We start from the raw sequence: 21,647 nt of genomic DNA, 5'->3' as shown, positions 1-21,647 counted from the left end.
TTCCTCTCCCTCTTTTCAAAGCCTTATTGAAGGTGTATCTCTTCCAAGAGGCCTTCCCTGACTAAGCCCTGTAATATACTGATTTATATTAGTGTCTGTCTCCCCCTCTAAACTCTAATCTCATTGTGGGCAGAGAACGTGCCTGCAACACTGGGAGAGTGTACTCTCCCAAGTGCTTAGTATGTACTCTGCATACAGTAAGTGCTTAATAAATATGATTTACTAACAGGTAGTGCACTTGGTTACCATACTGATTCTACCTTTTTCCTCAAGGATGGCTTTTACTGAAACTATATTTTTTTCCCCAGAGGAATACAAAATATATTTCACTTTCATTCTGTAGTGGGAACTTGATTTTTCAAGTAAGCTCACAGTGGACAGGAAACGTGCCTACCAACTTTATGTATTATGCTTTCCCAAGTGTTGAGGGCAGTGCACCGCACATGCTAAGCACTCAAATGCCTCTAATTTACTGATTGAAGAGTTGAATCAATTTAGAATCCAACAGGCCAAATTAAAGAAAAACTGGAAAAATCCAAAACTAGATGGCCATAAATTAAATATTATGAAAACCTCAGGTAATCCATTAGCAACTAAGAAAGCTCTTACTACTCATTTAAGGTTCAATTCAGGTACATACAGAAAGCAGGGGATGGAGATTCTTGTAACTGGCTTCACTGCAATTTGCAATTAAATGGTTTCATGTTTTGACACTGTAATAGTTCAAAAATCATACTGCAACCAGTTGCTAGCCTTAAGGTCTGGTGTTACTGGAAAACACTGTTATAAAAGGCACAAACTCAGAAAACTGTCTTTATAACAAGTTGATGTGATCAGTCTTAACAGTCAAGTGGTGATTCTTTAGTCGTGAAAGTTAGAGAAATAAACGATATTTATTCACCCAGATGCTTATGGAGCTTTAAAGGTAAGTTATATTGAACATTCAAATTTCACAAGAACACGTGGTTTACCTTAGACACTAAGAAAAAACTAGCTCAGAGCTCCAAAGCACTTATTACCAAAATAGAGTAACATTAGTATAATCTATGGGCTAAATCCATTAGGAGGACTGGGTAATAACAACAGTACACTTTAATATGCATTTTTGAAGACACTGTTGAAACACAGAATTTAGGGTTATAGGGTTTCAGAAATGGGCAATCTGAGTCCTGGTTCAACTGTCAGATCCTCCAGTAGGAGGCACATTTGCTGCTTGTTGAAAATATTTGAAATGATTAGAATAGAATAGAATAGAATGAGTTCTTTAATTACATATGTAATGATTTGGTGGGTTAGGTATTTATTTTGCAGGGACTTCTGAACAGATTCAGAGGACTACTTTTGAGCCAAGTTGTGACCATATCAACTATTCTCCAAGTGGGCCCAATTCTTTCCTGTGCCTTCAGAAAACCAGAAGATTAAGGCCGGAGCTAAAAGAGTAGTTCAAGAATACATAAGGGGTAACAAAATAGATTTTCACTTGAAGAATGTTGAAGGAAAGGGAGAGGAAATTGAATCAGCCACTTTACATTTGCATTATTGATTACCAGAAGGATTTTGACTGTCATGAGCAAATGTCAGGTACACTAATTAGGTTATTTCACAATTTGGGTAGGAATTAACAACAAAAATCACTGAATATTAAACACACACACACACACACACACACACACACACACACACTGGCTAATGTCTGCAATTGTTTTTCACACAGCTGCTTCTCTGTGTCTTCTCTTTTACATCTTCCAGATGATGGGCTGACAAGGCTTCGCCCTGTGCTGCATGTAGATTGGTGGGGAGATATTCTGTGATTTTAAGTATGCAGACAGTGTGATTCTCATCCCTGGTATACGAAGGGGTCCGTATAGCCACTCTGAAAGATTAATTACAGCTCACATCAATTCTGGCCTCTAGATGTCATGTAAAGAACATAACACCGGAGAGGGAGCTGCAGCATTTTGATTACGTCCATCAGAAACACAGGTGGGGGAACTGGGAGGGAGGAGAAGAGAAGGAGGATTCCTTTCTCTTTTATGCCATCGACATGGGGGGAGCAAAGGCAGAGAGGTAGACAATGTGTCGCAGTTAGCCTTGGTACAGAATGGCCAGTCTTTTCAATTAGTCAGCTCACAGGATTAAAAGGAGACAGATGAGGCCAGATAACAGGTACATTCCACACTTCTAATCTTAAAGACTGAAAGTGATACTGATTGCTGCATTCAGGTAATCAAGCCAGCACAGAACACAATCCAATAGGTCTTCCTTTTAGAAGCCATATAACAAGGATACGCTAAGGAAAAGGAATTCTGGATATTGCTAAACTCTGCTGTCCATTGCCTGTTTCCTCCCTCTGCAACATTTTTTTTTTTTTTGATGGGATGCTTTTTAAATGCAATGGTCTTGCATTTTTAACCCAGGTTTCTTACTTTGAGGATTGACTAATGACCACAGGTTCTTATCGCCAGGCAAAATGCATACCAGAAGATTAATGATATGCCTTAGCTCCTAATCCCAAATCATCACCCCACCTCACTTAAAAAAGGATAGACTAAGAATCTGGTACACTGGGAACAAATTCAGGTGGATAATTTGTTTTGAAGAGTTTTCTACATGCCCCAATTTGCCCCAGATTCCTGTATCTGTTTCCACTTAACTCCAACCAAAGCCCACAGGCTCTCCATGTCTATCTGCAGTAGAGGGCACAGAAGCAATTTGGGGGGATCATAATGAAAGTTTCTTGGAGATCTTCAACAAGGTTTTGTTTGGGAGCCAAATGGGAATTCACTTATTTAAGAGGATGAAAAAGAAAGAAAAAAGAGAAAGCACTTCTGGATCTGTCTTTTCTCATGCTAGCCAGGGAATGTGTCCCAACTCCTTCCTCATCCAATCAATGGCAAAAAGCACTGCAGCATGGCTCAGTGAACAGAGTACAGGCTTTAGAGTCACAGGTCATGGGTTCAAATCCTCCCTCCGCCACTTGGTTTGGAGTCAGAGGTCATGGGTTCAAATTCCAGCTCCGCCACTTGGGCAAGTCACTTAAGTTCTCTGTGCCTCAGTTACCGCATCTGTAAAATGGGGATTAAGACTGTGAGCCCCCCATGGTACAACCTGATCCCCTTGTGACCTCCCCAGTGCTTAGAACAGTGTTTTGCACATATTAAGCACTTAATAAATACCATCATTATTTTTATTATGCTATGTCACCTCATAAAGACAATAACTTATTCTAAGTGTTTTTTGGCTTGCCTGTGGTCCTATTAAAAGGGGGAGAAAATGGAACACGGTAGCAGTAATAATAATGATAGTAATGGTTATTTGTTGGGGTAGGAAATGGAAAGCAGCATGGCTTAGTGGAAAGAGCTGGGTTCTAATCTCGGCTCCACCACTTACCTTGGGCAAGTCACTTAACTTCTCTGTGCTTTAGTTGCCTTCTCTGCAAAATGGGTATTCAATACCTGTTCTCCCTCCATCTTAGACTGTGAGCCCATGTGGGACCTGATTATCTTGTACCAACCTAAGTGCTTGGTAGAGTATTTGGTACATTGTAAGTGCCTAACAAATACCACAATACCTATTATTATTACTACACAGAATAATCACATCTGACTCAGTTTCAGCCCAACCTGGAATTCAGAGTCTAAGAAAGAGGGAGAGTGGGGTTCTTACTCCTGTATAACTAATGAAGAATCAGGCACAAGAAGTTAAGTTGTTGTGTTCTGGTTTCTTATGGTATATGTTAAGCACTTACTATATGACAGAGCTGAGGTAGGTACAAGCACCTTGGTTTAGTGGATAGAGCCCGGGCCTGGGGGTCAGAAGGATGTGGGTTCTAATCCTGGTTCCACCACATATCTGCTGTGTGACCTTGGGCAAGTCACATAACTTCTCTGGGCCTCAGCTCCCTCATCTATAAAATGGGGCCTAAGAGTGTGAGCCCCATGTGGGACAGGGACTGTGTCCAATCTGCTTAATTTGCATCCACCCAGCACTTAGAACAGTGTTTGGCACATAGTAAGTTCTTAACAAGTACCACTATTATTATTATTAATATTATTATTATTATTATTATTATTATAGGGAGGATACTTGTCCAGCACTCAGAACTGGGCCTGGCACATATTAAGTGCTTAACAAATACCATAACTACATAAGATAATAATAATAATAATAATAATAATAATAATGGCACTTATTAAGCACTTACTATGTGCAAAGCACTGTTCTAAGTGCTGGGGAGGTTACAAGGTGATCAGTTTGTCCCATGGGGGGCTCACCGTCTCAATCCCCATTTTCCAGATGAGGTAACTGAGGCACAGAGAAGTTAAGTGACTTGCCCAAAGTCACACAGCTGACAATTGGCAGAGCTGGGATTTGAACCCATGACTTCTGACTCCAAAACCCGTGCTCTTTCCACTGAGCCACGCTGCTCCTCTGCTAATCAGGTTGGGTGCAGTCTCTGTCCCACAGTTTTCATTCCCATGAGGCAACTGAGGCCCAGAGAGGTTAAGTGACTTGTCCAAGAACACACAGCAAACAAGTGGAGGGTCAGGATTAGAAACCTGGTCCTTTTGACTGCCAAGCACACTCTCTATCCACTAGACTATGTTACTTTTAAGTTAAATTTAAGTTACTTGTCCAGAGGTACACTGCAGGCATGTGGAAGAGTCAGATTAGAATTTGCAGATCTTGACTCTCTGTCTGTTTCCTTTCCACTAGGTTGCTGCTTACTCTTTACCATTGATGTAACAACTGTTGATTTAACTGGCTGTTGCTAATGGACTCCTACGTTGCTCCCTACTAATGATCCCTTTGTATCCCTTCTACCCTTTCCTCCCCTTATCGCTACCACAACTCCCAGCGGTTCTGCAGCAACCGTCAGGCTTCTCCCTGTATGGACAATGATATTCCTCCACGCTCTATTCAGCCAGTTTACACCCCATTTTTGTGCAGGAACTTCACCACTTTAGTACAGGCCTTAGGCATATTGCTAAACAATGGCTTTTACATCTTACAAGACAAAATAGAGTTGGAGATTGACTTTAAAAAACATACACTGGAAATACTAAAAGAGCATGCTGAAATGATGGGAGATTACACGGTATATGTCTCACCTCACTCAGCGTATGCAAAGGCATGGATATTTCACTAAACTTGTATTGCATGACTTGTATGGTTTGACCATATCCTACCCCACAGACTGAGAAATATGTTGGATCTGGGCCCTGGAGGGGGTTCTTGTGAGCATGGATGTGGACTGCCAAAAACTCCTCACCCTCGGCTTCAAGGCTCTCCATTACCTCGCCCACTCCCACCTCACCTCCCTTCTCTCCTTCTACAGCCCAGCCCACACCCTCCGCTCCTCTGCCGCTAATCTCCTCACCGTGCCTCGTTCTCGCCTGTCCCACCGTCGACCCCCGGCCCACATCATCCCCCTGGCCTGGAATGCTCTCCCTCCGCATATCCACCAAGCTTGCTCTCTTCCTCCCTTCAACGCCCTGAGAGCTCACCTCCTCCAGGAGGCCTTCCCAAACTGAGCCCCCTCCTTCCTCTCCCCCTCCTCCCCTTCCCCTTCCCCATCCCCTCGGCTTTACCTCCTTCCCCTCCCCACAACACCTGTATATATGTATATATGTTTGTACGTATTACTCTATTTTATTTGTACATATTTATTCTATTTATTTTATTTTGTTAATATGTTTTGTTTTGTTCTCTGTCTCCCCTTTCTAGACTGTGAGCCCACTGTTGGGTAGGGACCGTCTCTATATGTTGCCAACTTGTACTTCCCAAGTGCTTAGTACAGTGCTCTGCACACAGTAAGCGCTCAATAAATATGATTGAATGAATGAATGAATGACTGCCTTGGAGGAGCAATGCACTAGCAGGTTGGTTGTCATTAGTCCCCATGAGTTCCCCAAATCTAAAGCATGACTGCATTGGGAAGTTGCTGCTGAGGAAACAGAGTGGAAATCATCTCCATTGGCTACACTTCGGCACTCCAATCACAGCCCTCGCTACTCTGCTCCACATCTGTCGACAAGGAATGAAAAATAAACGCTGTCTTTGGTCTTTGTGGAGGAAGAATCTCTCGTTTCCAACCCCTCTGCTATACAATATCAAGCTGATATGATTACCATGGTGGCTCCCTGAAATCCTGGACAGAATTGGGAAGCTGACAGGATGAGCCAGCTCAAAGCCTGGATCATTTTCAATTCCCATGGGAAGAAATTTCTGTGATGTAGCATTTCCCAAAACAAGTGGTCTTTTCATTTACCTGAAGGTTAGACCACCCTCTCTTCTGTCGTGGGTGGAAATGGAAAGACCTCCAAGTCACAATCATTTCCCACTCCACATGGGCCTGAGCCAAACCGAAACTAGTCACAGTTGAGAGTGTGCAGTATTCTATATTGCTCAGGCATTTCAACCCGTTTCCCTGATGATGAAGGCTAATCTGAAGCAGGAGAGCCAGAGACACGATGAGAGATTGCTGCTTTTAAATCAAAATATGAATCATAAAGTCAGTGTCACAGTGAAAAGTGAAATCCAGGCAAACATCCCGATGTTACAAGACACAGCCCACATGAAAAACAGAATCCCAGCAGCAGTGCAGCAGTGAGCATATCTTTAAACCACAAGGTCATAGAGCTGAGATTAATACCTCATTTTTCAATATTAACTTCATCAGGAGAAACTAAATGACAGTAACCCTCTATATCTAAAAAATTAAAATTCAGTCTATAACTGTAATGTCAGAGCCTACATGGGCCAAATTATTCATTTCTCAAGGGATTTTAGTGAATAGGAGTAGATGATTTGCCCGTATTCTGCTAAACTACGCTGGGGAGCACACTCCTAGATTTAGCCATATTTTGAGATCATGTGGTTTTTCATTCCAAATGATAGCCAAATCCCTTAAAAAATGAATTTAGAAGCATTTATTGAGCTCCCACTGTAGAATATCAGGCATCTGGCAACTGCAGAATAAATAATGTTCCTCTAACACAAACCTACTCCCTCTTCCCTCTGGATAGGAACTCCAGCCCCTTCCATAGTCGACAGACTACCACTCTCCCCACCTTCAAAGCCTTCCTAAAAATCAAATGTTCTCTACTTGATTCCCCTATTCACCCTCCCCTCTGGGTCACATAAGTACATAACTGTGCACCCCTTAAGCACTTGATATTTCCCCCTCAGTCCCACAACTCTTAGGCACATATTTTCACACTATTTCCCCGTTTTGTAATTTACTTTACTGTCTGCTCCCCCTCCAGAATGTATGCTCATTTTAGGCAGGGATGGTGTCTACCAACTCTACTGTTTTGTATTTTCCCAAATGTGTAGTACAGTGCTCTTCAGCACACATGAAGCACTTCAATGAGAAGCAGCATGGGCTAGCGCACTGAGCATAAGCCTAGGGTTCAGAGTACCTGGGTTCTAATCCCAGCTCCGCCATTTAACCTTGAGCAAGTCACTTAAATTATCTGTACCTCAGTTATCTCACTTCACTTCTCTGTGCCTCAGTTACCTCATCTGGAAAATGGGGATTAAGACTGTAAGCCCCCCGTGGGACAACCTGATCACCTTGTAACCTCATCTGTAAAATGGGGATTAAGACTGTAAGCCCCCCGTGGGACAACCTGATCACCTTGTAACCTCCCCAGCACTTAGAACAGTGTTTTGCACATAGTAAGCACTTAATAAATGCCATCAACATTATTATTATTATTATTATTACAAAGTGTGGATTAAAACCTATTCCCTTTTCCTTAAACTGTGGGTACCATGTGGGGCAGGAACATGATTAACTTGTATCTACCCCAGTGCTTAGAACAGTGCTTGGCAGAGAGGAAGCACTTAACAAATGCCATCATTATTAAAAAACATAATTGAGTGATTCAAGTTATATGTTCCCTGTGCTTAGGATCAAAAGGAGCTTAAGAAAGGTTGATGCGCCACTTCAATAGTTACCATTGTGCTATATGTAGCATCTTTCATTCATTTGGGTTCTCCATAAAAGATCCACCTCCCCTCCCCACCTCAAGTGTTATCACTCAGGTTTAGATCCTACAAAAATTTATTATCAATTAACATAAAATTTGAGAAAGCACAAAATTGACAGAGTGGATCTTCAAATCACTTTACAGCTAGAAATTAAATCAATGTTAACACCTCCCCTCCCCACCTCAAGTGTTATCACTCAGGTTTAGATCCTACAAAAAATTTTTATCAAGTAACATAAAATTTGGGAAAGCACAAAATTGACAGAGTGGATCTTCAAATCCCTTTACAGCTAGAAATTAAATCAATGTTAACAAAGTGGTAGTCAACTCCATATTAAACATGCTTGGGGCCCCAAATGGTGACTCATTTTCAACATATAAGAATAAAGCAATTACTCAATTTTTTTTTTTTGAGTGCTTAATTTATACAGAGAACCAGAGTGGCTCAGTGTAAAGAGCGTGGGCTTGGAAGTCAGAGGTTATGGGTTCAAAGCCCAGCTCCGCCAATTGTCAGCTGCATGACTTTGGGCAAGTCACTTCACTTCTCTGTGCCTCAGTTACCTCATCTGTAAAATGGGGATTAAGACTGTGAGACCCACCTGATCACCTTGTATCTTCCCCAGCGCTTAGAACAGTGCTTTACACATAGTAAGCACTTGACAAATGCCATCATTATTATTATTATTACAGAGCATTGTACAAAGTGAGTAGCTATGTTCCCTGCCCTCAGCAAGCTTACAGTCTAGAATGGTAATAAGTGCTATGTGCAAAACGCTGGAGTAGACAAAATAATCAGATCAGATACAATCCTTGTCCCACATGGAAAACACACAGTGATCAATTCTGTCCAAGTCTGTGAGGTCACACTCTATGACATAAGGATTTTGTACATTCACAAAGCAAAGCATGTGAGGATAAAAATTTACATGCTCAACTGCTTCAGACTGTGTACACATATACTTTTATGGATCATCAGACTGACATAGTTACACCAACATCTGCCAAACTACTTTACACAATGTAATAATAATATAAAATTAAGTAAGAGAATCAATGCTACTTGACAAAGGAGGTTCAATGCCTGTTCTCCCTTCTAATGAGACTGGGAGCCCCACGTGGGACAAGAACTGTGTCTGTTCTGATTATCCTATAGCTATACCAGCATATAGTATAGTACTTGCATATAATAAGCACTTCACAAGTAACACTAAAAAAAGAAAGGAAACGGTAGTATGTGTGCAAGAATGAAATTTAAAGTTGTAGCTGACTTGTCATAACCCAATAAAAAATGGTGTCTATTAATTTTATAGGTTGGAAATATTCCATATCCTTTTAAAATGGAATATCACATTTAGAAGATCCTTTTTGAGTTGTTATTTAAGCATCATATCAGGAAGATATAAAAGCATGACGTGGGTTGACAACAAGGGATTTGAAATAGCTAATTCTTCTCAGCCTCAAAGTTCTTTAAAATATTACGAAGCCATTGACAGCCACTGGGGAATTTTGCTCTGCTGCCTATTCCTGGTCCTAATTCCAGAGTAATAATAATAATAATAATGGCATTTATTAAGCGTTTACTATGTGCCAAGCACTGTTCTAAGCGCTGGGGAGGTTACAAGGTGATCAGGTTGTCCTACGTGGGGCTCACAGCCTTAATCCCCATTTTACAGATGAGGTAACTGAGGCACAGAGAAGTTAAGTGACTTGCCCAAAGTCACACAGCTGACAATTGGCGGAGCCAGGATTTGAACCCATGACCTCTGACTCCAAAGGCTGTGCTCTTTCCACTGACGGAGTAGAGGCATGCTGGGGTGGGGGGGAGGGGGAATCGCAGTCTTACCCATCTGCAAACCTGAAGAATCAATGCCAAATGTGTAGGTGAATGTCATTCTTCCTTCTCAGGCAAAAGAGTTTAATAAAGGTTATTTTCATCATATTTCTATCAGCTCTATTTTCCACACTCTAATTAGATGATAGAAGCTTAAAGACCCCCTGCAACCTATTCCTTAAGCTGTTATTTTTTCAGACTAATGCCTCAGATGATCCATTGAACTCTATTTTGAAGATAAAAGCTAATTAACTTGCAGTGAATATAATTTCCCCCGAAATATTTATATGGCCATTTTGTTTTCTCAGATATGCGTGTGCACTGCTCACATGAAAGACTTGTTCAAGAGTACTCTAAAAAGATTTGGAAACTAAAATTGAAGATTATCAGGTGAGTGAGCAAGTCATCGTTATTACTCTCAGCATCCCAATAAACTATTACACACTTCTAATAGGAAAAACATTTAAGTCAGACCTGGGGAGAATACATGTAAATTAATTAAGACAGTCTTTAGAAGCAAGAGCTCATGAACTAAAATGGGGAGGATGAACATAAAGAATCAACAGGAAAAGGTGACCACCCTAGGGCAAGTCCAAAACACACTAATCAATCGATCGATTGTATATATTGAGTATATAGTGAGTACTTATTGTTCACAGAGCCCTGGACTAAGCGTGCTTGGGAGAGTAGAACACAACAATATAACAGACACATTCCCTGCCCACTATGAGCATACAGTCTAGAGTAATTCGTGTCTCAATGTAGAAAACTGATAGTGACGAATGGGCAAGAGAACCGTGAGGCTGACGCAACCATCCCTGGCCACATCTCCTAGCTTCCCCTGGCCAGGGACCAGGGAAGGCAGTGGTTTGAAGACTCATCATCATCATCAATCGTATTTATTGAGCGCTTACTGTGTGCAGAGCACTGTACTAAGCGCTTGGGAAGTACAAGTTGGCAACATATACAGTCCCTACCCAACAGTGGGCTCACAGTCTAAAAGGGGGAGACAGAGAACAAAACCAAACATACTAACAAAATAAAATAAATAGAATAGATATGTACAAGTAAAATAGAGTAATAAATATGTACAAACATATCATCATCATCATCAATAGTATTTATTGAGCGCTTACTATGTGCAGAGCACTGTACTAAGCGCTTGGGAAGTACAAATTGGCAACATATAGAGACAGTCCCTACCCAACAGTGGGTTCACAGTCTAAAAGGGGGAGACAGAGAACAAAACCAAACATACTAACAAAATAAAATAAATAGAATAGATATGTACAAGTAAAATAAATAGAGTAATAAATATGTACAAACATATATACAGGTGCTGTGGAGAAGGGAAGGAGGTAAGATGGGGGGATGGAGAGGGGGACGAGGGGGAGAGGAAGGAAGGGGCTCAGTCTGGGAAGGCCTCCTGGAGGAGGTGAGCTCTCAGCAGGGCCTTGAAGGGAGGAAGAGAGCCAGCTTGGCAGATGGGCAGAGGGAGGGCATTCCAGGCCCGGGGGATGACGTGGGCCGGGGGTCGATGGCGGGACAGGCGAGAACGAGGTACGGTGAGGAGATTAGCGGCGGAGGAGCAGAGGGTGCGGGCTATATATATACATACATATACATATATACATATATACAGGTGCAGTGGGGAAGGGAAGGAGGTAAGATGGGGGGGATAGAGAGGGGGACGAGGACGACTCATTGGCAGAGATTGTGTCAAAGACCCTTGCCCATACCTACTGATCTTAGTGTACTTTCAATCAATCAATCAATCGTATTTAAAAGTGAAAAGTGAAATTTAAAAATTTCATGTCTCAGCGCGAGCGACGTTTTAAAGGAGGATCAGTTGCAGGGCTTTTTGCGATGACCGACTTGAGGCTCGAGTGTGACAAAAAAGCCTTAAGGACGAGTTCGCCAAGAACATTCCCTCCTCCTTCCACAGGCCTGGGGAAAAGTGTGGATGGCAGAGGCAGGGCTGGGAGGAGATGTCAACTGCCCTTCTCCACTCACTCTTCCGAGCATGACGGTCTTTACTGCAGAACCTTCAGCTTGGGACATTTCAGGACCACCTTGATCCTCTCCCTTGGCCTCCTCTAGGGCAGAGTGATCACCCTAAGCTGATTCTGTAAAATCCCCAAGAGCTCCAGTGTATACGTATTCTTGTACATATTTACTATTTCCATTTATTTTATTTTGTTAATATGTTTTGTTGTCTGTCTCCCCCTTCTAGACTATGAGCCTGTTGTTAGGTAGGGACCGTCGCTATATGTTGCCAACTTGTACTTCCCAAGTGCTTAGTACAGTGCTCTGCACACAGTAAGTGCTCAATAAATATGATTGAATGAATGATGAATACGGGCCTGTAGCCACTTCTATAAAATATGTACTAATATTTAGCACATATTGTAGAACTAAAATCTGTCCTTATAATAATAATAGTAATGGCATTTGTTAAGCACTTACTATGTGCCAAGCACTGTTGTAAACACTGGGGAGGTTAGAAGGTGATCAGGTTGTCCTCCGTGGGGCTCACAGTCTTCATCCCCATTTTACAGATGAGGTTACTGAGGCCCAGAGAATAATAATAATAATAATAATAATAATAATAATAATAGAATTTGTTAAGCGCTTACTATGTGCCAAGCACTGTTCTAAGGACTGGGGGGATACAAGGTGATCAGGTTGTCCCCCATGGGGCTCACAGTCTCAATCCCCATTTTCCAGATGCTGTCACTGAGGCCCAGAGAATAATAATAATAATAATAATAATAATATTAATGACAATAATGGCATTTGTTAAGTGCTTACTATGTGCCAAGCACTCTTCTAAGTGCTGGGGGAATACAAGGTGATCAGGTTGTCCCCCGTGGGGCTCACAGTCTTAATCCCTATTTTACAGAGGAGGTAACTGAGGCTTAGAGAAGTGACTTGCCCAAAGTCACACAGCTAAGTAAATAAATAAATAAATAAATAAATAACGATGACATTTGTTAAGCACTTACTATGTCCCAAGCACTGTTCTAAGAGCTGGGGAGGTTACAAGGTGATCAGGTTGTCCCCTGTGGGGCTCACAGTCTTCATCCCCATCTTACAGATGAGGTAACTGAGGCACAGAGAAGTGAAGTGACTTGCCCAAAGTCACAAAGCTACCAAGTGGCAGAGCAGGGATTAGAACTCATGACCTCTGACTCCCAAGCCCGGGCTCTTTCCACTGAGCCACGCTGCCTTATAATAATGATGGTAACTGTGAAGCGCTTACTATGTGCCAAGCACTGCCCTTATCTTTCAGCCACATCCTCATCTTTTCTAAGTGTGAAGAGTTCCAATCTTTAGCCATGTTTTCAACTGCTTCATTTTTGAAGATTAATATCTTAAAACAGATGGTGGCTTCGAGCTTTTCTTTTTATTACTCTTGCCTTTAAATATTCATGCTTTCTTTTACAGAATTTGATTATTCAGCCCAAATGTAGGTTAAAGGAGGAAAAGGGGATGAATGGAGTTTCGATCTTAGCAAACCTAAGGCAAGTAATCAGAGGAGATTCAAGATTCCTACAGCTCCTAACTCTCCCAACAGAAATTTTAGCATAAGGCAAAGTTGCACTCAGAAGGAAAAAGATGCCTCTTTTGACCTACCTTAGGCCTCTCACTTCCTTTCTCCCCCTTTTTCTTGAGTCTGTTTACTATTTCTGGATTTTTTTTCTCTAAAGTCAGTTCCCAAAAGAATATACTAGATTTTTATTTAAACCACATGGCTTTTTAGCTCTGAAAATTCAACAAAATTCCAATTTAAATCTTTTTAAAAAGAAAAAAAAATTACCACAGTTCAAATTTAATTATTGTAAGAACAGTACCACTATATTAAAATATAATTACCTTACTCCTTTTGGCTTCATGACAATATTCGTAAAGTGCTTAATATTCACGTAACACGCTACCTCACCCTGTAATATCACTATATTTATGGAAAGAAATTGTAATCCTCTTTACTGGCTCAGGTTAATTCCAATAAAATATTAAATCCATTTTCTAATCTAAATGAGTTCATTAGGAGAGGCATGGTACTGAGAATACCAAACTCTCTACAGAGTTCAGCTTCATTACATTTCAGCAGTGTGCATTTCCAGAGCTGTTGTACTACATTTATGAGGATTTATCTGTACTGTTCCAAAAACATTCATCCTAATTCTAGTCCTTCTGTGCATGCTAATCATGAATATGTTAAGTGGAAATACTAAGCTTGCAGCCAATCTCATCCCCAGATGGGTTCAAGTTATGATTACAGAAGCAAATTTGCCATAAGCACTCTTAAAGTAGTGCCAGTGAAGAGGAAATGAAGGTTCAGAGTTACACTCAAAACAGTTTGATACTGAGTAGAAATGTCAGAAGATTCTATGAGGACTGGCATTTCCAGATTGCTGTGCCTTATTTGTACTGAGCTTTAGAGAACTAAAAATAGACCTGTCCTAAGAAATGTTAAAATCCACGCACAGATCAAATCGTAAATCTTAACCACTTGAAGTCCAAAAAAAGGCAAAGATGCAAACTTTTATTTCAGATTTTAAAGCCCATCTTATCACCCAAACCACGATTCTTTCCTTTTCCTGACTTAACTATGCATTTGAAAGACGTACTGGCAAAGATAGCAAATAGTAATCATACTGTGTAATAATAATAATAATGATGATGGCATTTGTTAAGCGCTATGTGACAAGCACTGTTCTAAGTGCTGGGGGGATACAAGGTAATCAGGTTGTCCCACCTGGGGCTCACAGTCTTAATCCCCATTTTACAGATGAGGTAACTGAGTCCCAGAGAAGTGAAGTGACTTGCCCAAAGTCACACAGCTGACAAGCGGCGGAGCCGGGATTAGAATCCATGACCTCTGACTCCCAAGCCCGTGCTCTTTCCATTGAGCCACGCTGCTTCGTATTTGACCAGAGAGTGAAAGGCCCAGTCTTTACAGCTTTTTTCTTTCCCAAAAGGAAAGTTGGGGAACATTTCCTGGCAACACTAATGTGATTTGATCTTTGCATCTTGCAGCATCAGCTAAATCAACAAAACTTTTAGTAAAACAATATACTGCATGGCTGAATTATGCACTCTAGCACACACTGACAATACCTCCTGATTCAATACTCTTCCAGCTAATTTTAGAATTTGCAACTTCAGTCTTAAAAACAAAGACATCTCCCCAACACAGGCAGTGGATTTCTCTTTATAATCTGAGATAAACTGAAGATTTTTGACAACTCCCCTCTGAACACAGATTCAGATGGCTGTTCACTTGTGCAAGATCATTACCAATTCACCAACCTAGGATTAGATCAATTGGCCACTGGTTGTCACTGTTGTACAGCGAAAAATTTTACATCAGGTAACATCATTTCAGAGATTGTCCTTAACGACCCAGGTTTGAAAATGACATTTACAGGTGTTCAGTTCCTCCCACAGAGTACTTTTCAAAAATAGTACTAAAACCACCCACCCTCCCCCCAAAAAGGGGGTATTGTAAATGAAATAGATCTCTCAAATGTGAAATGACATTGGAGGAAGAATTTAGATCACAGATAAACATCAGTGACATTTACAGTCATCTGTAAATCGCCTGCCTCTGATGTGGGGACAATATAGAAATGATGGATAGTCAATCTATCTCTAATAAATAATCTCCATTAATGGAGCTGAAAACCTCCAGACATGCTGCTGATAGAGAATTTTAGTGCTGCCATTGATTTCTACCAAAGATGACATTTTAGAAAAAGCTAGAAAAAGATATTCTGAATGTAAAGACCTAAAATACTATGCTATCTTACAAATTTTTTGTCAACTTGTCCCGTTGCAGTGAAGGTGGCAGTTTTGAAAAAACCAAAGGAAACACGTCATCCATCAGAGTTGCCTTTGGTTTGAAGCTGATGCTGCCGATGGTGAAACTGCATTTAGAAATATGGATGTCACTGAAGGAGAATTTCATGTATTCTTGATCCATAAAAAACATGGAGTAAGGCAACTTTCCTAGCCTCTTCCAATTCGGGGTGTGCATTGCCAGATACCAGGGACTACAAGGACAGATGGATGTCCTGTCAGCATCAGAATCTTCACTTGAGTTGTTTTTGTAGTAGAGGTAATGTGGATAGACTACGGGCCTGGGGGTCAGAAGGACTTCTTGTCTGCTGTGTGACCTTGGGCGAGAATGCAGAGGGAAAGTGTTTTTTGGGTTTTTTTTTTTAATGAAATTTGTTCAGCAACCGACGTGTCAAGCACTGTTCTAAGTGTTGGGGTAGATAGAAGTTAATCAGGTAGGAAACGGTCCCTGCCTGGGCCTCCCAGTCTAAGGGTAAGGAGAACTGATGCTGAATCCCTATTTTATGGTTGAGGAAACTGGGGCACAGAGAAGGGTCGTGACTTGCCTAAGGTTATAAAGCAGGCAGGTGGCAGAACTGGGAATAGACTTGCTGGCCCACACTCTTTCCACTAGGCTGGATGTTACTGGGTCAGATTTACCCAGTGGCCTGGATGCAGTAACGGTGGTGCTTGTGGTTTTATGTTTGGGTACACAGCAGATGAGTATCTTCCAAATACTTTAAAGCAGAAGTCTCACCATGATATTTCCCAGGGTCACATAATAATAATAATGGCATTTGTTAAGTGCTTACTATGTGCGAAGCACTGTTCTAAGTGCTGGGGGGATAAAAGGTGATCCGGTTTTCCGATGTGGGGCTCACAGTCTTAATCTTAATTTTACAGATGAGGTAACTGAGGCTCAGAGAAGTTAAGTGACTTGCCCAAGGTCACACAGCAGACAGGGCAGAGCCGGGATTAGAACCCATGACCTCTGACTTCCAAGCCCGTGCTCTTTCCACTGAGCCATGCTGCTTGTCATGACATAATAGTCATGACTATTAAAATAGTAATGCTAGATACAGGATAATTAGGTCCGATCCAGTCCCCAATATACCCATGGCTGAGAAAGTCTCTCTCATCCCTATTTTACAGGTGAGGAAACTGATGTCCAGGGAGGTCAAGTAACTTGGCTGTGGTTAAGTATCAGGTCAGTGGCAGAGCTGGGTTTAGATTCTGTGTAACTTTGCCTGCTGTGTGACCTTGGGCAAGTCACTTAACTTTTCAGTGTCTGTTGCCTCATCTGAAACACGGGAATTGAATACCTGTTCTCCCTCCTACTTGGACTGTTGGCCCCATATGGGACAGGAACCGTGTCCCACCCAATTGTGTCCCACCTACCAAGTGCTTAGAACTTAGTAAGTGCTTCACAAACAACTTTAAAAAAAAAATCCTTGTGCCATGCTCTTTCCACTATATAAGACTGACAGTCGCAGGGGAATTCCAGGGTTTACATCCAGGGCTATGAAATCATTATGAAGGGGATACATTCTTTTTTTTTTAGTGACATTTGTTAAGCACTTACTACATGCCAGACACTGAGGTAGATACAAGCCAATCAGATTGGACACAGTCCCTGCCCCAAATGGGACTCACAGTCTTAATCCCCACTATACAGATGAGTAACTGAGTCACAGAGAAGTTAAGTAATAATAATAGTAATAATAATGATGGTATTTGTTAAGCGCTTACTATGTGCAAAGCACTGTTCTAAGCGCTGGACTTACCCAAGGTCACACAACAGATAAGTGATGGTTCTTGAATGTCACTGGTATGTAAAAAAGCTATCCCAGCAAAGGTCTCTACTCACCTGTCCTCTCCTTTATGTTGTTTATGGGTCTGTTTTTGCTATGACATTCTGTTGGACCAGTTTATGAACTGAGATTCACTCTTTAGGTTGATCATAGAGTCTTTTCAAATAGTTTAGTAGGGATAAATTCAAACAGTTCAATTTTGAGAGGTCTGCTGGTCTTCCCCTACCATCACAGTATGGCCTAGTGAATGGAGGCTGGGCCTGAAAGAAGGATCTGTGTTCTAATTCCGATTCTGCCACTTGTCTACTGTGTGACCTTGGTTAAGTCACTTAACTTCTCTAAGCTTCAGTTGGCTCATCTGTAAAATGGGGATTAAGACTGTGAGCCTCATTTAGGACAGGGTGTCCAAACTGATTAGCTTGAATCTATCCCAGCGCTTGGCTCAATGCCTGGCACATAGTAAGAACTTAGTACCATTAAAAAAAAAAATAACCCAGTTGCTTATCCACTAGCAGTATTAAAATCAACCTTTACTAATTACCAGATCTAACTCTCCAGCCCTGACATTCCACTTTCTTTCCAGTCCTGTATTTCTCCTTACAAATGACCTCCATTTACCTGCTCCGCTGTCACCTAAAACCTAACTTACGTATACGGGATGTCATCTTACCCTTTTCCTACCCAATCTCCACCCTTTTCCTGCACAATTTCCACACTGACACTTAGCAATATTAAAATTCCTTTAACCCCCAGACTCAAAATTTAGGAATCACCATTGATGAATAGCTCCACTTGAGCCCCCTAAATCCAGCCTAACAAATCCTGTTGATTCTATCTCCACAGTATTTCTCAAAATATCTTGCACTGAATCTATCCTCCATGCTCTGCTCCTCTAATACCACTGTGTCTCACTCTCATCTCTAACCTTAGACCCCTTGCTCACCTTTCTTTTCTGGCTGTAGCCCTCTCCTCCATATCCAAGCCACCAGTCTTGCCATCTTCAAAGTTCTATAAAATCCCATGTCTGCCAACAAGCCTTCCCTGACCTACTTCTTAACTACCCAGACTATTGTTCTTCCCTTCTGGGTCACCTATGTACTTCAGTCCATACTGTCTCCCCCATCTGTAATTTATTTTAATGTCCACCTTCCCTTAGATTTTACGCTCCTAGAAGGCAGCTCTCCAGTATGATTACTCTATACTCAGCTTAATACAGTGCTTTGCAGACAGTAAGCATTGAATAAATACTACTAGTTGATTTCCATTCTTCTTTCCTCTTACTGCCACAGCCCATATCCAGGAAATACCTTGACTTCACTTACCTGCAACAGTTTCTTTTAGATCTCTAAGGATATCTAGAAGTAGTCACAGACATACATGCCTACAATGGGTTCTTAAAGTTCCAAAAACGATTCTGTTGTCAAAGAGATTTAAGATGTCAGTTTAAAGAATATCATTATCAGCAGGAGGTGTGCTTGATTTGTTCACAAGTAGGGACCTGGAATTGTACTGAGCTCTCCAAACTATGGCCCAATTGCCTGGCCTGGTGACCACAAGAGTGTTATAAGTTGGCTAAGGTTGCACTCTTCCTCAGCAGAAGATATTGTCACATTCCTTACCCATTATTAAGGGAGGAATCTCACACTGCTGAACAAATAGTTCCGGTCTGCACTATCCAGGAGTTCAAAATCTAGTCACCACCAGGTAGGAGCATCATATTACAGAAAATGTCTTGGAAGTTTAGTGAATGAAATGAAAAGCTAACTAAAGAAATTGGAGAAACTTAAAAGAAGAAGGTTGGAACCCAAGGCAGAAACATTTCTGAGACAGCACTAGAACATTGACCTATCCATACATTTTTCCTAAAGGTATAGTAAAGACATGCTAACTGTTCCCAGGAAACTCTTCCTGCCTCTCTTTCATTAGCTGGTCACCTAAAGAAAAGGTCACTGTGTTGCTCATGCCTTCTCTTGGGACGGGTACCCACTGACTTTTCTTCCTAAATAATTCTTAATTTTTAAGAGACTCACTCAGCGGCAAAAATCTTCATCAGGAGTTATTTTAATCATAGCACTTTCTCAAAACTCTGCCCATGTCCCTAATTGCCACTTGTACCATAGAACTCCTGACCATAGATTTGAAGGCACCATACAGATATCCATATCTTATCTAGGTGAGCCTCATGTTCTGGCAACTCAGCACTGAGGTCTGAAATTCCCAATGAGGACACTGAAATACAAGTGGCACAAGGAGTCAGTGATGAGCTTTTAGTAGTAGTAAGAAGAATAATGATGATGGTGATGATGATAACAATAATTTTCTAAGCATTTTCTATGTACCAAGCACACTATAAAGTCCTAAGGCAGATGCTGTCACATATATGATATATTCCGATGGGTCAGTCTCCTTTTCCTCATGGGCTCACAGTTTAATGAGGGAGAACAGGAATCTTATCTCCGTTTTTTTATAGAAGAGGAAAGCAAGGCACAGGAAAGTTGAGTGGCTTGCCCAAATCACCCAGTAAAGCTGGGATTAAAAGCCAGATTTGAAGTCAAGGCCCATACTCTGTTCACTGGGCCATGCTGCTTCTCAAGTAGTCCCTAGCAAATAACCTGTTTCTGTTCCGTGGGCAGATTGAGGGGAAGTAAGCAGAAAGGTGATTTCAGGTTATGCACAAGCACTGAATAATGAGATACATATTCGTGACTGAGGAGATGCATGTGCATTATGCCAGTATCTGAGGAGATGCCAATCAAATTACGAGGTAATTTTATTAAGTGTTTTGTCAATCACAACTGAAACATTCACAGGGAATTTGAAAAAAAATCTTTCACCTAAATCTACCCTTGAGTATTTCATGAATATTCTATTTTTCAATATATTTGGCCTCAGATAAACCCAGTTAACCTGAGAATCAGACATTTTAAGACAGCAAAGCTATATTCATTCATTCAATCGTATTTACTGAGCGCTTACTGTGTGCAGAGCACTGTACTAAGCGCTGGGGAAGTACAAGTTGGCAACATATAGAGATGGTCCCTACCCAACAATGGGCTCATACTCTATATTGCCAACTCAAGTCTGACAATGAGCAGGTTGAAAGAAATATGTACAAAACACACATATTTAAACTTTAAATATCTGGTAATTCAGTCTGCATCTTTCAAGTCTGGGGTTTTTCTCTTCCATCTGCCAGCAGCCAAACATCCAATTTAAACAGAGAAATCCAGACTACCAAACTGCAAAACCTGCTGAAAATGACACTTTTATGTGGCCAATATTCAAAATAGTTTTAAAAAAGGAGCATCTCGGTCTCCTGCAGATGGAGATTTTATCCAAAAGTATATATGCTTTCCCTACGCAAAAATTGTTTCTGAAGAGAGGACTCTGGAAACGTATCAATGCTGGAGGCAGTCATTCTAGTTTGTCTATTTTCAATCAAGAACAATGAGGAGCAGAGTCACAGGGTTACATAAGGACTGGGAATCAATACCCTGCTTCTGTTCACAACCAAATCCCCCCGACTTGGCTACATAACACTTAAGCCATCATATTTTTGTGTATCTTTCTGGTAAACCTGTTACAAAAACACTCTCAGACCACAGTAAAAAGCCATGCGTTATCACAGAAACTGTCACCTTAATTTCAGTCACTTTCCATTTAGGAACCTTGCCCTGTAACAAGCACAGCAGCTGTAAGTGTGGAGTTAAAAAACAACAACCCATAGCCACAGGTTCTATGACCCTTTAAAGTAATTCAGTAATATAAGTTACTAAAAATTGATTCCTTAAAATTTCAAGTCAAAAGTACAGTTGTCTTTTAAAAGCTATCTACTTTCACTGCCTGACCTTGGGTTTTACCTGTCTAGTATTACAACTAACACTGGACTTTTTTTATCTCTTCTTTTACATCTGGACCACAACGGTGCTTCCTTATACTTTTCAACTTTCTCCTTCCTTTACCAATTCAGAAGCAGAGAAAAAAAAACAGAACTCTATCCTTGTAGTTACCCAGATTCCACCACACGGAAAGACTTAAAATATCAAAGTTTTTCATCCCTCCTGGAAGTGGTTTTCAGCTTAAAGGCATTTGACCTGAAGTGAGGCTATATACCAGTCAGCCTACTGAATGGTGTCTAGAGAGGCCAGTCGGCAGCATTATCTA

The sequence above is a fragment of the Tachyglossus aculeatus genome, chromosome 24 (assembly GCF_015852505.1).
Source record: "Tachyglossus aculeatus isolate mTacAcu1 chromosome 24, mTacAcu1.pri, whole genome shotgun sequence".
In the NCBI taxonomy this organism is placed as follows: domain Eukaryota; kingdom Metazoa; phylum Chordata; class Mammalia; order Monotremata; family Tachyglossidae; genus Tachyglossus; species Tachyglossus aculeatus.
This window is presented reverse-complemented; position numbering follows the sequence as displayed.